Here is a 21706-nt window from a genome sequence, read left to right as displayed (position 1 = left end):
ATAGACAGGGGAAACCTGACCCACATCCCCTGTCTTGCCCACGTGCTGAACCTGGTGGTGCAGAAGTTCCTGCGCACCTACCAGGGGATGGGCGAACTGCTGGAAACGGCAAGGAATGTTGTGCGTCACTTCCGGCGCTCGGCTGCAGCCTGTGCGAGCCTGGAAGACGTGCAAAAGGAGCTGGATCTGCCACGCCATCGGCTGATCCTTGACGTTCCGACTCGCTGGAACTCCACCCTGGCGATGTTGGAGCGTCTGGTTGAACAGAGGCGCGCTGTCAAACAGTACCTTGCCCTGGCCACTGTTTCCGCAGCTCAGAGAAGGGACAAGACCAGCAACTTCCCGTCCATCGTCCCCGATGATGACTGGAGGCACATGCAGCAGGTGTGCTTAGTGCTGGCTCCCTTCCTGCAGGCCACAAACATGGTGAGCAGGGACCATGCTATGGTCTGCGAGTGGGTGCCCCTGGTTTCTCTGCTGAACAGGGCCCTCGATGCTTTGCTGGAACAGGGAGCGGCAGCCTTGGACCAGCAGGAGCGGCAACCAGCTGCGCAGTCCACCTCTGAGGGGGAGGAGGAGGAGGACTTGGTGGAGGTCCCTGACCTGGCTGCTGATGAGGGGGATCAGCACAGCGCAGCTGAGTTGGTGCGGGGGTGGAGAGAGGATGAGGCGGCAGAGGAGGAGGATGAGGACAGCACTGACGTCGATGTGCCAGCAGACGTGGCCCGCCTCTTCCCAATGGCAGCGCACATGCTGACGTGCCTGCGCAGGGACCCCAGGGTGATCCAGATGAAGCAGAGGGAGGACATCTGGATCAGCATGATGTTGGACCCACGCCTCAAGGGGAAGTTGAGCCAGTTCCTGCCGCCTGCAGGAGGAGACCCAGCGCAACAAATAAGGAGCTTGCAGCAGGCCCTTGTTGAGCGCTTGGAGGAAGCCTTCCCCCAGCCTTCCACCCCCACTGTCCAGCAGCCAGCACAGAGGCAGCAGCAGGTGCCTGCATCCAGCAGCAGCAAGCGCCCCACAGACCTGCTGTCTCTCAGCCACGAGCTCTACAGGACTGTAGAGGCTCCGGCAGCAGTGACTAGAGAGGAGATGCATGCAGCAGCATCCTCCTCCGGTCACAGCCAGCGCCTGACCCGCATGGTGGCTGACTACATGGGGTCGTACAGCGGGCTTGACAGCGATGCCCCTGTTGATCCCATGGAGTATTGGGTCAAGCGCATGGAGATCTGGAGCGAGCTGGCGCAGTACGCCCTGGAAGTGCTGTCCTGCCCCCCTTCCAGCGTGCTGTCCGAGCGCTGCTTCAGTGCAGCTGGTGGCGTGGTCACCGAGAAACGCTCACGTCTGTCTCACAAGTCTGTGGACAGACTGACGTTTCTCAAGATGAACCAGGCGTGGGTGGAAGGCGAGTTCCTGGCCCCTGTTGTCGGCGAGAGGGGGACATGAACTGGCTGCCGGAACCATCGTTAATGTGCCTTACCACCCTTTACCACCTCCTGGCTCCTGCTCACTAAGCCAGCCTGGTTCACTTTGACTATTACGTCGCCTGCAGCCACACATTTTACACCTACAGTGGGCTGCTGTGTACTGCCCTTCTGCTGTCTGTCTGTGTTTCCCACTGCCAGGGTACACAGAATTACCTTCTTCTGCTGCCACTCTGCCACCAGCTATTACGTCAAACAATAGCTATATTGGTTGCAAAACCAAAAACCAAAAAACCATAAAAAAAAAAAAAAGGTTTAATTTTTCTGAGGTGCCCGGGTTGAAAACTGTGTTGTCCCAGTTGTGTATTGGACACAATGTGGGCTGCACGACCGCTGTCTGGGACCTCCTGTTGTGTTTATTTACAGCCCTGGTATCACCGCTAGGTACCAGGGCTATTATGTCACGCTGCCTACCTGCTGCCACACTCACACTGCTCCTCCATACCTCCTCCTGCTGCTGCTGCTGCTGTCTGTCTGTGTTTCCCACTGCCAGGGTACACAGATGATTTACCTTCTGCTGCCACTCTGCCACCAGCTATTACGTCAAACAATAGCTGCTCGCCTACTCCTCCATTCCTCCTCCTGCTGCTGCTGTCTGTCTGTGTTTCCTACTGCCAGGGTACACAGAATTACCTTCTTCTGCTGCCACTCTGCCACCAGCTATTACGTCAAACAATAGCTATATTGGTTGCAAAACCAAAAACCAAAAAACCATAAAAAAAAAAAAAGGTTTAATTTTTCTGAGGTGCCCGGGTTGAAAACTGTGTTGTCCCAGTTGTGTATTGGACACAATGTGGGCTGCACGACCGCTGTCTGGGACCTCCTGTTGTGTTTATTTACAGCCCTGGTATCACCGCTAGGTACCAGGGCTATTATGTCACGCTGCCTACCTGCTGCCACACTCACACTGCTCCTCCATACCTCCTCCTGCTGCTGCTGCTGCTGTCTGTCTGTGTTTCCCACTGCCAGGGTACACAGATGATTTACCTTCTGCTGCCACTCTGCCACCAGCTATTACGTCAAACAATAGCTGCTCGCCTACTCCTCCATTCCTCCTCCTGCTGCTGCTGTCTGTCTGTGTTTCCCACTGCCAGGGTACACAGAATTACCTTCTGCTGCCACTCTGCCACCAGCTATTACGTCAAACAATAGCTATATTGGTTGCAAAACCAAAACCAAACAAACCATTAAAAAAAAAAAAAGGTTTAATTTTTCTGAGGTGCTATTTGTTACGCTCAAAAATAGCTGCATTTCTTTAAAAAAAAAATTGAAAAGAGAAATACGTGAAGAAGAAGAAGACGATATTGAAAAGGAAGGAGAAGATGAAGATGAAGAAGAAGAAGAAGATGAAGAAGAAGATGAAGAAGATGATGAAGAAGAAGATGAAAAAGAAGAAGAAGATGAAGAAGAGGAAGAAGAAGAAGATGAAGAAGAAGAAGAAGATGAAGAAGAAGATGAAGAAGAAGAAGATGAAGAAGATGATGAAGAAGATGAAGAAGATGAAGAAGATGAAGAAGAAGAAGAAGAAGAAGAAGAAGAAGAAGAAGAAGAAGAAGAAGAAGAAGAAGAAGAAGAAGAAGAAGAAGAAGAAGAAGAAGAAGAAGAAGAAGAAGAAGAAGAAGAAGAAGAAGAAGATGATGATGATGATGATGATGATGATGATGATGATGAAGAAGAAGAAAAAGAAGAAGAAGAAGAAGAAGAAGAAGAAGAAGAAGAAGAAGAAGAAGAAGAAGAAGAAGAAGAAGAAGAAGAAGAAGAAGAAGAAGAAGAAGAAGAAGAAGAAGAAGAAGAAGAAGAAGAAGAAGAAGAAGAAGAAGAAGAAGAAGAAGAAGAAGAAGAAGAAGAAGAAGAAGAAGAAGAAGAAGAAGAAGAAGAAGAAGAAGAAGAAGAAGAAGAAGAAGAAGAAGAAGAAGAAGAAGAAGAAGAAGACAATATAGAAGAAGAAGAAGAAGATATAGAAGAAGAAGATCGAGAAGAAGAAGAAGAAAGATAAAGAAGAAGAAGAACAAGTATATACAGTAACACTACTGAACAAAATTAAGGACACAACTTCTCTTTCCACATTTTTTTTTAAAGGAACATCCCCACATAATCACTTGCTGTTGTTACTTGGAAAAAAAGAGGTTTCTTGCATCATTCACCCTCAAAACAAGTGTTGGAAGCTATTTAAGGCCAATTCGAATAGTCAGCTCGAATAGTTAGCTCGAATACCGACTCGAATAGTGAGCTCGAAGTCCGAGGTCGAATCGAATAGTAAAAATTATTCGACTCGAATATTCGACTGACCTCGAATAATTTACTATTCGAATTCGACCAAACTCGAATTTTAAAAAGGGGTATTTGAGCATCACTATGTCCAAGTATAGCTCATTTTTGGCCCCATTACAATCATATATTTTAGTGGTGACCGAGTTTCTCCTTTCGCACAATTACTTTTCTTTTGATGGGGGGTTCTACCTCCAGAAGTGCGGCGCTTCGATGGGGGCGAAGTTTTCGCCCTCGCTCGCCAACCTTTACATGGGTTGGTGGGAGGAGCTCCGCATTTTTGGGGAGATGAACCCCTTTTTTGATTGTATTGTTTGGTATGGTCGCTTTATTGACGACCTTCTTTTGATATGGCAGGGGACAGATGAGGCTCTACAACTATTTTTGACTTATCTCAACAATAATAATTTTAACTTGTCCTTTACATGTACCTCTAACAATTTACAGATAGATTTTTTGGATATTACTCTTTGTGGATCAGGGGACTCTGGATCAATTGATACCAGGACTTATAGGAAGCCCTGTGCTGGGAACTCGCTACTACAGGCCAGTAGTTGCCACCCAAAACACACCCTTAGGGGTGTCCCAATAGGAGAGTTCATTAGAGCTAGGAGAAATTGCTCTACGGACGAGTCCACAGCACATGAGTTTTCTACCCTTAGATCACGATTCAAAGCAAGGGGATATCCTGATTCAGATCTGGACAGGGCCCAGAAAATTGCCACTTCCAGGGACAGGGGTGAACTTTTGAGGGATAAGTCTAACAGCTTACTGGTGCATGACCCTGATGCTATTTCTGTCAATTTTGTCACTACATATAGCCAACAATATAATAAAGTTATAGGGGTAATCAAGAATTATATCCCTGTGTTATTCGCAGATGACAAGCTATGTCAGGTACTCAAACCAGGCTGCAGGTTTGCTTATAAAAAGGCTCCCTCTTTGGGTTCCACCCTTTCCCCCAGTCTTTTCCAGTCCTCTATTGCTCCAGTGCGACCCACCTGGTTGTCCACTGTTGGGTCTTATAAGTGTGGCTTCTCCACCTGTAACTTTTGCATTCACCATCATTCCTCACGTACTGTCTCGTCATTTGCTAATCATAAAACTTTTCCTTTGCGACAGTATATTAACTGTAATACGAAATCCGTCATCTATGTGGTCTCATGCACACTTTGCAACCTACAGTATGTGGGTTGCACTACGCGTTGTTTAAGACAAAGGATTTCCGAGCATTACAATGGGGCCTCATGGAAGACGGATAATATCAGCAATGTGGCGAGGCATTTCAGAGAGAAACATGATGGTGTTATGAGGGGTTTTACGTTTCAGGGGATAGAGAGGGTTATGGTTTCCCCTAGACGAGGGGATATATATAAAAGACTACGAATAAGGGAAGCATTTTGGATTTTACAGATGGGCACTAGGGAGCCGTCTGGCTTAAATGCCAGGTGGGATATTAATTTTGTATACTGATATCGTATTAACAGTTTTGTACTTTTGTATTTTTGTATTTTTGTATTTTCTAAATGTGTTATTGTATTTCATGTTATCTTTTTAAACGTATAGTGGATATATTCTAATGGATTTTAGGCTTGTGCCTTTAATTTGAGTTTGTGGCAGTGTCAGTACACGCCTTCCGGGGCGGTCCTGCCAGTATATATGGTCCACTAAGATGTCAGTGTCTAGGCTATGAGTAAGGATTACATCCGAAACATGTCAGCCATCCCTGTATGTGCGAATTGGTGTGAATAAAGACCCTTGGACTATACCTGTGAGAGTGCGGACATTTTCCTCTGTTACTATGTAGATAGAGTTGTCCCGAACGGTTCGCACACGAACTTATTTGCGCGAACATCGCTGGTTCACGTTTGCGATTGAACACGAACTTTATGCGAGTTTGACTCGCCCCCTATACTACATCACTGGGCTAAACTTTGACCCTCTACATCACAGTCAGCAGACACATGGCAGCCAATCAGGCTGCACTCCCTACTGGAGCCCCCCCTTTATATAGGGCAGCAGCGTCGGCCATGATCTCACTCTGCCTGCTGTTGTAGTGAGAGAAGGGAGAGGAACCTGCTGCAGAGATAGGGAAAGCTTAGTTAGCCTCTTGTAGCTTGCTCCTAGCTGATATTTGTTGTTGAAAAGCACCACAAAAAGAGCTCTTTTCAGAGCCGATGTTCTTGTGAAGTGTTTTTTTTGTGTGCCACTGACACTGCATTATACAGCCCTGTGTGTCACAGCTGGCCCTTGCTAATGGCTGTATTGTGCCAGGCCCAGCACATTCAGTGTATAAATTTCATTGGCACTGGACCTGTGTGTGTAACAGCTGCACATTGTATTGTATAATACCAGCTCATGCATACCTGTAACTGCACCTGTGACCGCACATTGTATTATATACCAGCAGTCAGTGCATCTATTTTCACTGCACCTGCGTGACTGCACATTGTTCTACCAGCAGTCACTGCTTACCTTTTACTGCACCTGTCTGTGTGACTGCACATTGTTCTACCAGCAGTCACTGCATATCTTTTAACTGCACCTGTGTGAGTGTGACTGCACATTGTATTAGTCAAGTCAGTGCATACCTTTCACTTTATCCCCCCCGATATTGACAAAAAAACAGGCAGAGGTAGAGCCAGAGGCAGACCACCGGGCAGGTCTGTTCGAGGTCGTGCTATCATGGAAGCGTGACATATCCTCCTCCTGCTCTGATTCTGGCACCCCACTTAACACTCCGTCGGCAGCCATCACCAAATGTCATCATCTCAGGGCTCATCGGTGTGGAAATTTTTATGTGCGTCTGCCTCAGATGAGAGCAATGCCATCTGTACTCTCTACCACCGAAAATTGAGCCGTGGAAAGACCAAGACCCGCGTAGGTACAACTACCTTACAAAGGCACATGATGAAAAAGCACAAACTGCAATGGGATGACCACCTGAGGAAAAGCAGCACACAAAAGCAAAGCCACACACCGCACTGGAAGATACCAGGCCACAATTATTTCTCAAAAAAGGTGATACCCAAACTGTACCGTGATGTTGAAAGGCAAGTGGTGTCATCTCTGGCACACAGCGTTGGGTCAAGGGTCCATATGACCACAGATGCCTGGTCTGCAAAACACGGTCAGGCCTACCCGAAGACAAAGTCAGTCCCCACACACAGCATCTCTGCCTGCACGCCGTGTGACTGCCTGCCCCAAGACTAAGTCGATCCCCACACAGCATCTCTGCCTGCAGGCCGCTTGACTGCCTTCTCCGCCACCACCAACAGGGTCCAGGACTCCAGGTGGATTCCTGAATTTTTAAGGCCGCTGCTAGGCTAACAAACACAATAATGTTTTTTTTCTGGTGCGTGTACATGCCTGCCTTATTTTTCTGGCAGCACTGCGGCTGCAACAACAAAACAAAAGGCATGTACATGTGTCAATTCCCCTTCGTAATCATTACCTTGCCGCCGTGAAGGGGCTTGCATGCATATCACAATGAAGCAATGACCTATATGAGTGTGTTAGGGGGCACACCTGACCCAAGATAATAAGGTCATTGCTTCATTGTGGACAGACCAAATTCGATCAGCTGGACACTGAGTCACTGTTGTTCTGTCATTGAGCTACCTCAGCCCGACCATATGGGTTTGAAAACCGCCATCGCCTGCACTCTCGCCATGGTACGCACTAGTCCAGCACGGCCGTCACTACACAAACAACTGTTTGTGATGCGTTACACAGTGAGTTTGGTCTGTCAGTGTGAAACAATACACTACTTACACTACCTGATCCATGTCTACACACACAAGATGTTTTCCAGCACTTTAGGCCTCCAATTTAGCAATGCAATGTGATTTCTGCCCCTAAACTCTACTGCGCGTCAAATCTGGACTTTTCCCCGGGACTTTCAGCATGTATCCCACTCTGCCATGCCCCCCTACAGGTGTTAGACCCCTTGAAACATCTTTTCCATCACTTTTGTGGCCAAAATTAGTGTTTGTAGTTTTGAAAGTTCGCCTGCCCATTGAAGTCTATGGTGGTTCGCGAAGTTCACCAGTTCGCAAACTTTTGCGGAAGTTCGCGTTTGAGGTTCGCGAACCTAAAATCAGTACAAGACAACTCTATATGTATGTATATGTATATAAACAGTAGGACATGTGTCTGATGCAGAAACGAGGATCATGAACTTAACCACTTGAGGACCCACCCTTTACCCCCCCCTTAAGGACCAGCGTTGTTATTTGTGATCTTCGCTGGGTGGGCTCTACAGCCCCCAGCACAGATCAGGGTGCATCCAGAGCGATCAGATCGCCCCCCTTTTTCCCCCACTATGGGGATGATGTGCTGGGGGGGTCTGATCGCTCCTGCCTGCCGGTGTTGCGGGGGGGGGGGCACCTCAAAGCCCCCCTCCGCGGCAAAATCCCCCCCCCCCTCCCTCTCCTACCTGGCCCCCCTGGTGTTCCGGGCTGCACAGGACGCTATCCGTCCTGTGCAGCCAGTGACAGGACGTCCCCTGTCACATGGCGGCGATCCCCGGCCGCTGATTGGCCGGGGATCGCCGATCTGCCTTACAGCGCTGCTGCGCAGCAGCGCCGTACAATGTAAACAAAGCGGATTATTTCCGCTTGTGTTTACATTTAGCCTGCGAGCCGCCATCGGCGGCCCGCAGGCTATTCACGGAGCCCCCCGCCCTGCGAGCCGCCATCGGCGGCCCGCAGGCTATTCACGGAGCCCCCCGCCGTGAATTGACAGGAAGCAGCCGCTCGCACGAGCGGCTGCTTCCTGATTAATCAGCCTGCAGCTGGCGATGCAATACTGCGTCGCTGGTCCTGCAGCTGCCACTTTGCCGACGCGCGGTATGAGTGCGCGGTCGGCAAGTGGTTAAAATTGGTATCCTGAATAATGTATGATATTCTATTATATGCCATTACAGTTCCTTTTTAAATGACTTGTTTCCTGTTATCCATGTAACCCTGAACTATTTTTTATGTATACGTTGCAATGTCTCTTAAAGGAGTATTGTAGGGGGCCCTTAGGGAAAAAGAGTTGAACTTACCTGGGGCTTCTAATGGTCCCCCACAGACGTTATGTGCCTGCACAATCACTAGCCGATGCTCTGGTCCCCACCGTCGGGTTACTTCCGGAATTGCAATATGCCTGAGCAGCCTTCTCCTCGCTCCCGGTGACATCACGGGAGCATACTGCACAGACGCAGTATGTCCTGCACCTGCGCAGTATGGTCCTGGGGACGTCAGCGGGAGTGAACAAAAGGCTGCTTAGGTGCAGAAAGGTGCAGTTGTTTTGTGACTTTAAAGTCGCGGTGGGGACCGGAGCATCGATGAGTGGTTGCGCGGGCACAGGACGTCTGCAGGGGACCATTAAAAGCTCCAGGTAAGTTCAACTCTTTTTCCCTAAAGGCCCATACAGTACTCCTTTAAGTATGGAGTCTGCAGAGAAAGTATTTCTGTCTAACACTTGAGATATGCATACAAACGCCCCATTGTGTATATACCTTCTAGACAAACAACTGGACTTAATGCAGTAGGGACAGCCATACTATCCCTGCAACACACACACACACACACACACACACACACACACACACACACACACACACACACACACACACACACACACACACACACACACACACACACACACACACTTTTATTATTTATTACTACTATTACTACTATTATTTGAAGATACCTGCTGCAACTGTCTTATGTTTAGCATTTACTTAAATTTGCAAAAGAAGGGAGATGTTAGGATATAAAGGTTCATACTGTATACTGTACTGTGATCTGCTGCCACCTACAATAACCAGGGCCGGATTTGTACTGTTTACCGCCCTAGGCCGACAATCACCGGCCGCCCCCTGACAACAGCAACACACACACACACACACACACACACACACACACACACACGGAGACACAAGGAGAAAACTGTTTGTGGAATGTTCCATCTTTACTGCCTCTGACTAAAGCAAATCCGGATGTCATTTCCTAACTTCTTTTTTTTTTTAACTCCTAGAAAGGGCACTGTTATATCTAGCTTGTTTTGTAAACACGTGGGAGCACAGCATAGATTGTATTTCAGCAAATTCTGCAAAGGGTTGAGGTATATTTCCCTTCTCAGCCTCAGCCTGTCACACTGAACTGCCCTCAGCCAATATAGCAAAAAAAGTTTAAAAGAGGAGGTAGTGGTGGGATTACCTCCCCAGTAAGTAGACACCAATTTGGTTGATTTAATAGTCAACAATGAAATGTATTTACACACTCCTCAATGCAACGTGTTTCGCAGGATTAAACCCGCTTCATCAGGCAACAATAACTAGTACTGGTCAGTGTAGCTGCCAATTGCCTCAGCCAATCAGTGAGCAGCAGGAATGAGGGAGAGGAGACAACAAGATTCCCTCTCCTTGGCAATGTAGTACCAAATAGAGCCAGGCTGACTGAGATAAGATTTATTATAGCAGAAACATTTATGATTATATTGAAATGCTCACAATGCAGTGTCAGCTTGTAGACTGTATAATAAACACGGAGCTGTGGGTAAATGGAAATTTAATTTTATGCCTGACAATCCCACATTAATAAGTACAATAATTAAATATTTTCTTTTTACCAAACTAGCATATAGTATTTAATGCAGGTTACCGGTATATCTTTTTGTATGTCTAATGCATAGCCTACCACAAATGTTGCCTTATTTTGAAGAACATCTTGAACTATTTACTCTCAAACACATTGGTCACATTTTCATTTCATTGGTTAACTGTAGACAAGAATTTAGCAATGCAGTAAATATATATCAATAGGGCAAATCCTTTTCTTTTTTTTAGTGGCTTAGTTACTGCAGCAGCAGGCAAATATTGGGTTAGCAGATATTCACACATGTCACAACATGTACTGCTGGAGAACTAAAAAAACTAAACAAATATATGACTTGGAGGCAAATTTGGAAGTTCATCAATCAAGAGACTTGCCCTTCGATATAGTTCTGACATGTCACAGTGCAATAAAGCAACTGTGTTTATCAAAGGCTAATATAATGGTTTCTGATGTTCAAGGAGAACTATTAAGTTACAGAAACTACCACCATTAAGTTGTTATTTATGCAATTATACTTTCATGTTTTAATGTTCATACATTAAACATCTGGATACAAATGCATAATGTGTCAATTTTCATTGTGCACCATAACTTAGTTATGTTACTTGTCAAAACTTTAAAGTGATTTTCATACATTTATCAGTATAACTACAGCAATCTGATATTCTTCAGCAACATTTTTACTATCCATACAATCCTCAAAATCTTACTCACTTTTTTTTACTCATAAATTGATTGACTAACCCTTTCTTCCACTTGACCACATGTAAGGGGGTGTTTTTTTGTGTGTCTCTTAACAGTGTTGCAAGTATATATAACGCACCTTAAAGCATTAAAGTGGACCTGAACCACTGGGCGTAACTATAGGTCCTGCAGGTCTTGCACTCGCACCCCCCCCCCCCCCGCAGGGTTCGGGGGTATAGGTGCTGAAATACCATGTACAGTATTCAGCCTCGGCACCAATCAGCACAGCTTCCAGTAGCGTTACTATGGACCACACCAAATATCTTACAGACTATATCAATAGGTACAAAACCCTAGGTTCCATGTTGCTTATTTACAATTACATTACATTACATTACATTTTGGGAGTCCAAGACCCCTGGCCTTGGAAACCATCCCTCTCATTATTCTGGGATTGGCAGATCACTTTATTTAACAGAAGTCTAACCTACTTCGTCCTTTAACAGTCCATCACCTTCCTGCTTAAATTCATTCTCATTACAACACACATAGATATATAACAAGACCAATATTAACTTGGATTGGCTGCAGTGTTTGCTGCATCTTACAGTGTTCTAAGACTAGTATAATTGTCATTCTGTATTTTTATAGCACTATTCTTCAATGCTATAAAAAGCATACAATCATGTCACTAACTGTTCCACAGAGGAGGAGTCCACAGTCTAATCCCTATCACTTTCATAGTTTTATTTCCTTATTGACATCCAATGCTAATTTAGTGGGGATCAACAAATCTGAATGTTTTTGATAAGTGGAAGGAAAACAGAGTAGCTGGAAGAAGCCCTCACAAACATGGAAAGGACATACAAATTCTATTCAAGATGACTTTTCAAAATGAAGCCATGGGTCACATTACTGCTTCTCTGAGAAAACCACAGTGAAAAGGATTGACACAACCTTGTTCTTAGCCATAAAGTTAGTTAAAAAAAAAAAGCCACAGTTTTAAAGGGAGGTTCAGGGAACTTTTCATTCATGCTTCTCACACATACCCCGAATAGCTAAACTTCACAGGATGGAACTTGTAACTCCCCTAGACCAGACAGTGGAACAAAGACTATCATAGCAAGAGCACTTCCCCGGTAACCAAATTAATAGCTCAGCTGCTTTGGCTTTGCTATTTCCAGTTCCAAGGTGGCAGAATATCTATATCCGCATCCTGTGGAGACTGGGACAATTTGTTGGCATAATTGTGACTATATGCCCGTTCTAAAAATGGCAGAATTAGTATTTCCGCTTTTGGTGCGGACGGCTGAATTGGTCACAATTGCAATTGATTATCTATCGCAAGATGGCGGATTACTGAATCACAGAGGTAAGAATGCAAAAAAGCAGCATGGTGGGGTCTCTCCTTGCACCCCTGGTGAAGCTATATGTGAAACCAGTAGGGTGAGGAAGAGAAACTGCCATCGCATGCTTGCATATCTTGCTGGTTATTAGTAAGTTTCCCTGTCAGACAGACCCTCGATGTGAGTTTTTCAACACCGTATGTTTTAAATTAGATGCCATTATACTTTTAAACAGTATTTATATGGAAAGTTACACTTTGATAGTATTTTTCATTTTCTCACTGGGCATACATGGGACTACTGCAGTGGAGGGTATATCTTGTGTATTCTTGCACCTTTGATTCTGTGAAGACCTTTTAGAATCTAGGATGATTGTTGCTCTGTGCCAAGGCCCAGAGCCTATACGCTATTTGACCCTGTAATTCAAGTCACTTGCAGTCCAGTAAGCTCAACTTTATATTGGGTGGTGGGCACAATATGTATTATGTGCTTAAATTTGCAGCAGTGTAATTGTGATCTGGTGATTGATGTGCTGAATCTGGGAATTGATTTGGAATTTTTGTTGAGGGTCAAACATTTGGCTGCACAATTCAGATTGTGAAAGATTTGCGCTGACATAGGCTGTTTCTTTATTTTAGAAATGAGGCTGTAGTCCTCTGTCTATCCCCATACATATCACCAAAATGTCACAGAAATGTTCTGGTTCTGCATAAAAGCGTTAATCAAGAAACATGTTGCAAGTTGCAATTGTAACAGAACACACACAAAATCACCATTCAAAGTGCCGTTCTTGCTTTACTGAAATGCATTCGCTCCATTTACAATTTAGTAAACATATAAAATCATTGTAAATTACATCATAAAAAGGTAGCTACATAGGTGGAACATTTTATTTTCAGCCAATCTTCTACCTGAACTTTGTCAGTGATTGCTTGGTTGTTAATTAAGTTAAATATTGAGCAGGTAGCTGAGTTTGTTTTGTGATTAAATAAATTGTCTCTTGCATGAATACACAAGGATACACTGTCCTTATACTTAAGTTTTGTTTTTGCTCTGAACAAACACTGTTGTGTACTAAGGAACATGTTCAAAGCTAAATGAAAACTGAACAGAGAATGAAAATGGAAGTATAAAGCTTTCTCCAATATCCCATCTTATGGTCATCCTGAAGTCAGTGGGAAATGGAGGTGTGAAGAAATGCAATTGATTCAGGAAGAAATGCAATAAATCAGTTTTCTGATTGTTTCCAATTTTTATTGCATATCTAGGGACATGAGGAGGCCATTCTCTGGGGTGTGGCCTTGTCCAGCTGGATACAACTCTTTGCTTGGGATCACAATGTGTTTCCATCGAACTGGCAGGGTTGAAAATTTAGGTCGATCTGATGAGATTGCTTATCAGTTTGCATTGGCCTTAATGGAAATCTGATGGCAAAAAAATGCCATCAGATCGAATTTCAATAGATTTCAAACTGAAATCTATTGGAATTCTATCCTGGTAAAAAATGTTCTAAAAACACAACAGATAGATCATCAGATGCATTTCTTATCTATCTGCTGCCAATCTGACGAGTGTATGGGCACCTTTACCCCCCTCGCCTTAGCTCAGAGCTGTCAGACACAGACTGGGTGCTGGAATGTGATCTCTTCATACAGGAGCCGCTTGCTAGCTTAGCTAGAGAAACTTGATGTGGCAAAAACATCTGTAGTTAAGCTTTTTTTCATAGTAGCATCATAATTTGCTCAAAAGCCTATGACTTATGTTCATAATGTTTACATTTAGTTCCGGTCTTTGCTGAACTTATTAGCCTTAATTTTATCTCCCACATAAGAGGCACATAAAGATTTATTGTCTGTCTCTGTTCTGTTTATTGTCTCTGTTCAACTCTTTCAGTCTTTAAATCTCTGCAGCAATGCTCCACTACAGAGATAAGAGTTCTGCTGGTGATGTTTACAGTTGGTTCCTGTCATTGCTGAACTTGACCTTACTTTTATCACCCTAGTTGGCCAAAAAATATCTAAAGCTGGCTATGCACATATTGATTTTGAACACTGATTGAATCTTCCAGTAATCTATTGCTCATACATATCCAATTGATTAGCTTTTAAGCGATATTGTGCAGTTTATCAATCTCTGTGGTATGGGGGCAGGACAGGAGTGGTGGGGGATCGAAGGTCTATAACTTTGCTCTGCATTAAGCAGTACAGAACTTGCAGTTTGATTGAAGCTTGATACAGTTCGGCTGAAGCCTATCAGAATTAAACTTGCTGTGATAGAGGTTGATCACTAAACAATTGAATGGAATAATGATCAATTGGCTAGACATATTGAGGCATTATTGACCTGTGTATGACTTGTGAGAATGAGGGAGCAAAACTGACTAACTTGGTCTTGCAGTGAATAAACTCCAATATTGCTTTACGAGATCCTCACAACTCGAATGCCTGGTACACACTATGCAATTTCCCGTCAGATAGATAGGTCAAATGGATTATTTCTGACAGATCCGATTGTGATCCGATTCTGATTTCCGATTGTTTTTCTGATCAATTTTGTATAGAAGTGTTTGGAAAATGATAAGAAAAATGATTGGAAATCCATTCTGACTTTTCATAAATAATTGATTCAACTCATCTTTCGAATGGGAAATTGAATGGTGTGTACAAGACATTACAGTCACATTTGCCACATGGCAGGCTTAGGCAACAATAAAGAAGTACAAGGGGCCATCACATTTTCGGTGTAAACAATCATGAAGTTGATCTTAAAGAGAACCAGAGATTAATGAAAAAAAGATTTTATATATACCTGGGGCTTCCTCCAGCCCCATCAGCATGGATCACTCCCACACCGCTGTCCTCCGCTGCCTCTATCCCCTGGTACCAGGTCCCGTCTCTTCAGCCAGTCAGGGCTAGTTGACGCACACACAGTGCACTCCCTCCGTACTGCGCAGGCACATGCATAAGGCAGGCACCGGCGAGATGGAGGGAGCCCCTGTGCATGCAAACAACCGGCCGCATCCTGCGGAAGTGACGGGACCCGGTACCGGCGATAGAGGCAGCGGAGGACAGCGCCGTGGGAGCGATCCGAGCTGATGGGACTGGAGGAAGCCCCAGGTATGTATAAGATCTTTTTTAATTTTTCAAGTTCCTTCATCTATGGTTCTCTTTAAATCTGCCTCGCTGTATTCACTTTTGTTGCCAGTGGCTTAGACATTCAAATACAACTGTAGTGAGAAGTATGTGGAGGCTGCCATATTTATTTTCTTTTAAACAATACTAGTTTCCTGGCAGCCCTGCTGATCTATTTGGCTGCAGTAGTGTTTGAATCGCACCAGAATCAAGCATGTAGCTAATGCCAGGTCTGACAATAATGTCACCTGATCTGCTGCATGCTTGTTCAGGGAGTGTGGCTAAATATATTCGAGGCAGAAGATCAACAGGACAGCCAGGAAACTGGTATTGCTTAAAAGTAAATAAATATGGTAGCCTCCACATATCTCTCGCTACAGTTGTCCTTTAATGGCTGTGTGTTGATGTTATTGCACAGCAAATAATCTTACACTGTTAGAAAAGCTGTACACTGACTGCTCTACAGAGTATCACAGTGTCATATCTTCAGTGCTGTCTGTTCCATGAAAAGATGAAATAGAATATTTACAAAAAAGTGAGCGGTGCACTCACTACTGTGAGATGCTGTATGCTGGGGAGACATCCTTTCAACATGTGTGTGTGTGTGGGGGGGGGAGGGCTAAATTTATTATTCTGCTTGGGGCCCTGCGTGGTCTTAAAGGAAAGGTTCAGGGAGGGTGGGCAAAAAATAAAAATCAAATTCCACTTACCTGGGGCTTCCTCCAGCCCGTGGCAGGCAGGAGGTGCCCTCGCCGCCGCTCCGCAGGCTCCCGGTGGTCTCTGGTGGCGCGCCCGACCTGGCCAGGCCGGCTGCCAGGTCGGGCTCTTCTGCGCTCCAAGGCCCGGAACTTCTGCGTCCCACGCCGGCGCTCTGACGTCATCGGACGTCCTCCGTCCTCTACTGCGCATGCACAGTAGTTCTGCATAGAGCCCGGAGGACGTCCGATGACGTCAGAGCGCCGGCGTGGGACGCAGAAGTTCCGGGCTTTGGAGCGCAGAAGAGCCCGACCTGGCAGCCGGCCTGGCCAGGTTGGGCGCGCCACCGGAGACCACCGGGAGCCTGCGGAGCGGCGGCGAGGGCACCTCCTGCCTGCCACGGGCTGGAGGAAGCCCCAGGTAAGTGGAATTTGATTTTTATTTTTTACCCACCCTCCCTGAACCTTCCCTTTAACCACCCTGGCATTCTATTGAGATTGCCAGGGCGGCTGCGGGAGGGTTTTTTTTAATTAAAAAAAAAAATTTCATGCAGCCAACTGAAAGTTGGCTGCATGAAAGCCCACTAGAGGGCGCTCCAGAGGCGTTCTTCTGATCGCCTCTGGCAAGCATAAGTAACAAGAAAGGCTGCAATGAGCAGCCTTCCTTGTTTGGCTTTCCTCGTCACCATGGAGACGAGCGGAGTGACGTCATGGACGTCGGCCGACGTCCTGACATCAGCCGCCTCCGATCCAGCCCTTAGCGCTGGCCAGAACTATTTATTCCGGCTGCGCAGGGCTCGGGCGGCTGGGGGACCCTCTTTCGCCGCTACTCGCGGCGGATTGCAGCAGAGCGGCGGCGATCAGGCAGCACACGCGGCTGGCAAAGTGCCGTCTGCGTGTGCTGCAGTGCTTTTTATTTTATCAAAATCGGCCCAGCAGGGCCTGAGTGGCACCCTCTGGCGGTAATGGACGAGCTGAGCTCGTCCATACGGCTAAGGTGGTTAATCCGTCTCTGCCCCTTAGAGGGCCTTTTTTGGAGATACTAAGAATACAGACATTTTTATTCACTGTCAAATTGCCAAATGTAAATTTTGATTCCTTATCAGTGTGAGGCGATTTGAGGGAACCCATAAACGTATTAATTGAAAGATACGCATGTTTCCCAAATTGTCTTCCAGCTATTAAAGTGTAACAATCACAACCTGCCCTAGAATCTTGGCAAAACCTGCCTGTAACTAGAATCTACTGGAGAGTCACGGTGGCTATGTGACTGCTAATCGATAGAGGAATGATCAACAATTGCTGGATTGGGTCGTTACTGATCCAGGTATGGTTGGATGAAGGAAGTTGTTAAATTAGTATGGGGAGAGAAGTTTGGAGTCTCTGCCTTGGATGCTAGGTGACCCTGAAGTGTCTGGATTGCATGGAATTCTTTTACCATGTAAAATAGCAAAGTAGGCATTGCTTTATAGACTACAACAGGCAACCTAAATTCTCATTTTTCCTGGACAAAATGGTCAAAAATCTGGACACCCCAAGTTTTGGGCGGACAGGGGGTGGAGTCAGGGACAGAATCAGTTTTAGGCTTTAAAGGGAACTTCGTGTGAATTTTGTGAAACATATCTGAAGCAGGATTACTGCATAAGCCTCATGTGAAACAGCCCTTGTGAACTGAGAAGAATTGTCTCCCCATAAAAGAAAAATGTCAGTGCTATATAAATATATAATGGTTGGACAATAGACTATAAGGCCCGGTTCACAGCTGTGATTTTTTGCAGATCTGGATGTATGGATCCGGACATATGGATCCTAAAAAAAGGTCCGTTTTTACAGGCAGTGTGCTGTAAAATGTCTGTTTTCCATAGGTTTCTATTGCCCTGCAAATACTTCCGTTTCCATTCTGCTGAGCGATACGGTCCGGGAAATTAGGTCCTGCAGCATTTTTTTGTCCAGAAACCGGAACCATATGGCCGGATCAGCAGCTAAAAGCTGATGTGAACCGGGCCTAATTATTGTAGGGATTAGATTCTAAGCTCCTCTAAGGGCAGTCAGTGACATGACTACAGTATCTACTCTATAAAGTGCTGCAGCAGATGTCAGTGTTATATAAATACATAATAATAATATGGCAGAACATTAGACTATGACTATTAGATTGTGAGCTCCTCTGAGGACAGTAAGTGACATGTCTATGTACTTTGCAAAGCAGAAGATATTGGCGCTAACTAAAAGCAAAACAGCAAAAATATTTATTTGTGGAAAAAACAATTATACATATAAAACAGGTGAACCTCTTTTGGTAAATGTGTGGTTATTACAGAAATAGCGCATAAATCACTGATGTGCATAGTGCACTTGATGGTAAAAGAAATGACAACTGCCAGAGCCTTGCAAGTGACACAGCTGAAAGGGTTAAGTGTCCCATCCCCTGGAGGAGAGCAGCCAAAAGCAGGGGGAATCCATGAAGAGCTCACCCCTGACCTGTGTGTGTGCAGAGTGCAACTCGTTGGCGCACAGGTTCTAATCTAAAGTGACAAGTGAGGATTACTGGCGATGTCCTCCCTGCAGAAAGGCTTCTTTGCTTCCATCGTGTCACAACCTAAGGCGTCCTGCAGCTGTACTGTTGTGTCACTGCAGTTTCAAAAGTTACCTTGTGGCTGGAAGGAGTGCAGATTAGGCATTGGGAGCGAGCACGGGCTACTTCACTGGCATCCCGCAGCTCCTGGACTCACAACACACTTCTCCTGCAAAGCCACATCTGCTTCTCTGATTGGACAGCGGGTGTTGTGGGGGTGGGCTCGCTTGGCTGCATCTCTCCTTCAGAGCCGGAACAAGGTTCTCCAGCACCCAAGGCTGAGACCCCAAAGTGCGCCCCTCCATTCCTCCCACCCCAGCCGTCACACACTGATTGCTATTAAAGTAAGAGACATCCCAGCCCCCCCCCCCCCCCAACACCTTAAAGGAATACTATCGTTTCCTATATTTTTTTCAGTTGACACAGGAATTGTTTGGGAAGTGCTGCTAAGTACTGGTGTATACATTTTAGAAGCAACTGCTTTGTTTACTGTTATCAAAATACATTCAAACTTTACTAACGCCAAAACTGACGGCTGACTGAGCCATGAGGAGAGGGGAAATTCCCCTCACACTTGATCAGTTAACTCTATGTGTAGCTCTGTGTGTGACAGAGAAGAGAGCTCCCAACAGCTGCTGCTCCTGTGTCCTGTGTTTCTGACTGACCTGTCTGAAGAGAGCAGAGGAAATGTAACTAATTGTCACAGCTTTTTCATACTGTTTTTGCTTTCAGAGTTTGATATGTTTGATATTTGCTTTCTGTAGTCTGATATGCAACTCTGGCTGTGCATTGAAGCAGACACCCCTTCTGCAATTGATTTGTCCCAATATAGCTAAATCCTACCCTCAATAAATTACAGCTTTTGCCTCTGATATTTAACTTGAAAAGTAGGAAAATGTTTACACAGCTACTTAGACATTATTTGCACACTGTCATTTTAGAAAACTTGGGTATCGATAGTATTCCTTTAATCTCTTGTTATCTGGCCCTGCAGTCACTGCCATGCCCTTCTCTTATTTCTCTCTGCTTTTAACTCAATGATAGCTGAATAAGTTGTGCACCCCCTCCTTCACTGCGCCCTGAGGCTGGAGCCTCTCTCGTCTCTGCCTCGGCCCTGCCCTGTCTCCTTTTCATTTGCTAGAAAGAGGCGCCAGACACAAAAAGAGCCTGGCTATTGGACGGAGGGACAGAGGAGTCCTGATTCCTTTTTCGGCTCGCGGGATCAGCTGGCTTTCCTGGGGACCACGCATGCGCATGAGGGTCACAGCAATAGTTTCCATTTTGGAACGGATGCTTAATATTAAATACGGACAGATACGGACACACAGTTTTTAGGGGCATATGTTTGGGCGGTCCGTATTTATACGGATGCTTGGCAACACTGGGCTACAAAAATAATAGGTGTACTTTAAGATGCACATATATGAAAATATTTCATCTAACTTAGTTTTAACAGAGCAAGATTGTTTAGAACAACTTTTATAATTTGCTCCTGTCTGCATCACGGTTTTAAATTTTCCCTCCCTTCCTGTCCATGTGACAGTGTGCACCTAAATGAGAACATAAACAGCATTAAAACAGACATAAGTAATAATTTTAACAAATCTAGACTCCCACTTTAAAAGCAACCATTTAAATTTCACTTTTATTGCTCTCCCTTTTTGAAGTCTAGGCAAGTATGTTTCCAGGACTGCATACCTAACAATTCAAGAAGAAAAGAGAGTACCTCTGATGTCTTTATCTAAACTGAAAAACTACTTTAAATAGAAACAAACAAACTACATTTGTGATATATTGAGTTTTACGGTAGCAAGGCAGAAAAATAGAGTGTGGTGGAAAAAAGGTATACTTCTTTTCAGTATCTAGTCTCTTGCCTTCCACAAAAGTATGTGAAATGTCTGACCATATGTACCATGTTTTCTATTTCTCATTAAAAGTTTACATTTAAATTTAGTTTAAAACAATGACATTTGATTTAGTGAATCAATAGAGTCCCAATGTGAATCTAGCAATTCATTCAGTTTCTCTTGGGGTCTTTGTAATGTTACCTGCTGCTAGTTTTGATACACTATTAGGCTGTGAATAATTAAAAACTCTGTGTGATGAACCGTGATATTGTAATATAAAGACATTCTGTCTAGCTAATGGGTTTGACTGCATGTTACCCACAGTTTAATGGAATTAGATCCCTAAAATAAGGAAATAAAAAAAAGAGTAAGGGACTCTCATTTCGGTAGAAAAACAATTGGTTATTCATTATGCAAATTTTAAGTCTGACAAAATAGTTAATGGTAAAAGTATTAAGTGCCTTATCCTACAATTTGCATTTTATACCATATCAGATTACCAATCACAAGTCATTGGACTCTAGTATACCCCAGCCTCATGATGCTAGTTTGAAGCTTAAATAGGATTCTCTCTCTTTTATGGTGTTTTTTTAAGAGTTGAGGGGAGATTTGCGGTTCACAGCAATATATAGTATTGTGTAATTTTACTGTCTTATAATATAAAGCTGTTTGCATTTTTTGAGGTGTGGTAGCAGCCACAATATGGAATGCAAGAAGTTTTTTGAGTCCTCTTTATTAAAATTAGGCATGCCACAGAAAAGATGCAGAAGTTAATAAGGTAGGCCACTGTCCCCAGGCCCAAGGCAACATAAGATATCTTCTTCATTATAAAAATACATTTAGGTAACATAACAGAGGCAGAAGGTATTTGGAAGACTCCTTGTAGCCTTGTAGACCTTCAAACATAGGCATAAGGTACTGGAATGGGTACTGATTATACATTTGGTAGGCCACAGAGCAGAGGCAGAAGAATTTTGAAATTGTTCCATTATCAAACTATATAGTGTTTAGAGTAGAGGAAGAAAGCGCTTTACCCTCCCCCACCCCCACCTCGCCTCAAAA

The sequence above is a fragment of the Hyperolius riggenbachi genome, chromosome 4 (assembly GCF_040937935.1).
Source record: "Hyperolius riggenbachi isolate aHypRig1 chromosome 4, aHypRig1.pri, whole genome shotgun sequence".
NCBI classification, from domain to species: domain Eukaryota; kingdom Metazoa; phylum Chordata; class Amphibia; order Anura; family Hyperoliidae; genus Hyperolius; species Hyperolius riggenbachi.
This window is presented reverse-complemented; position numbering follows the sequence as displayed.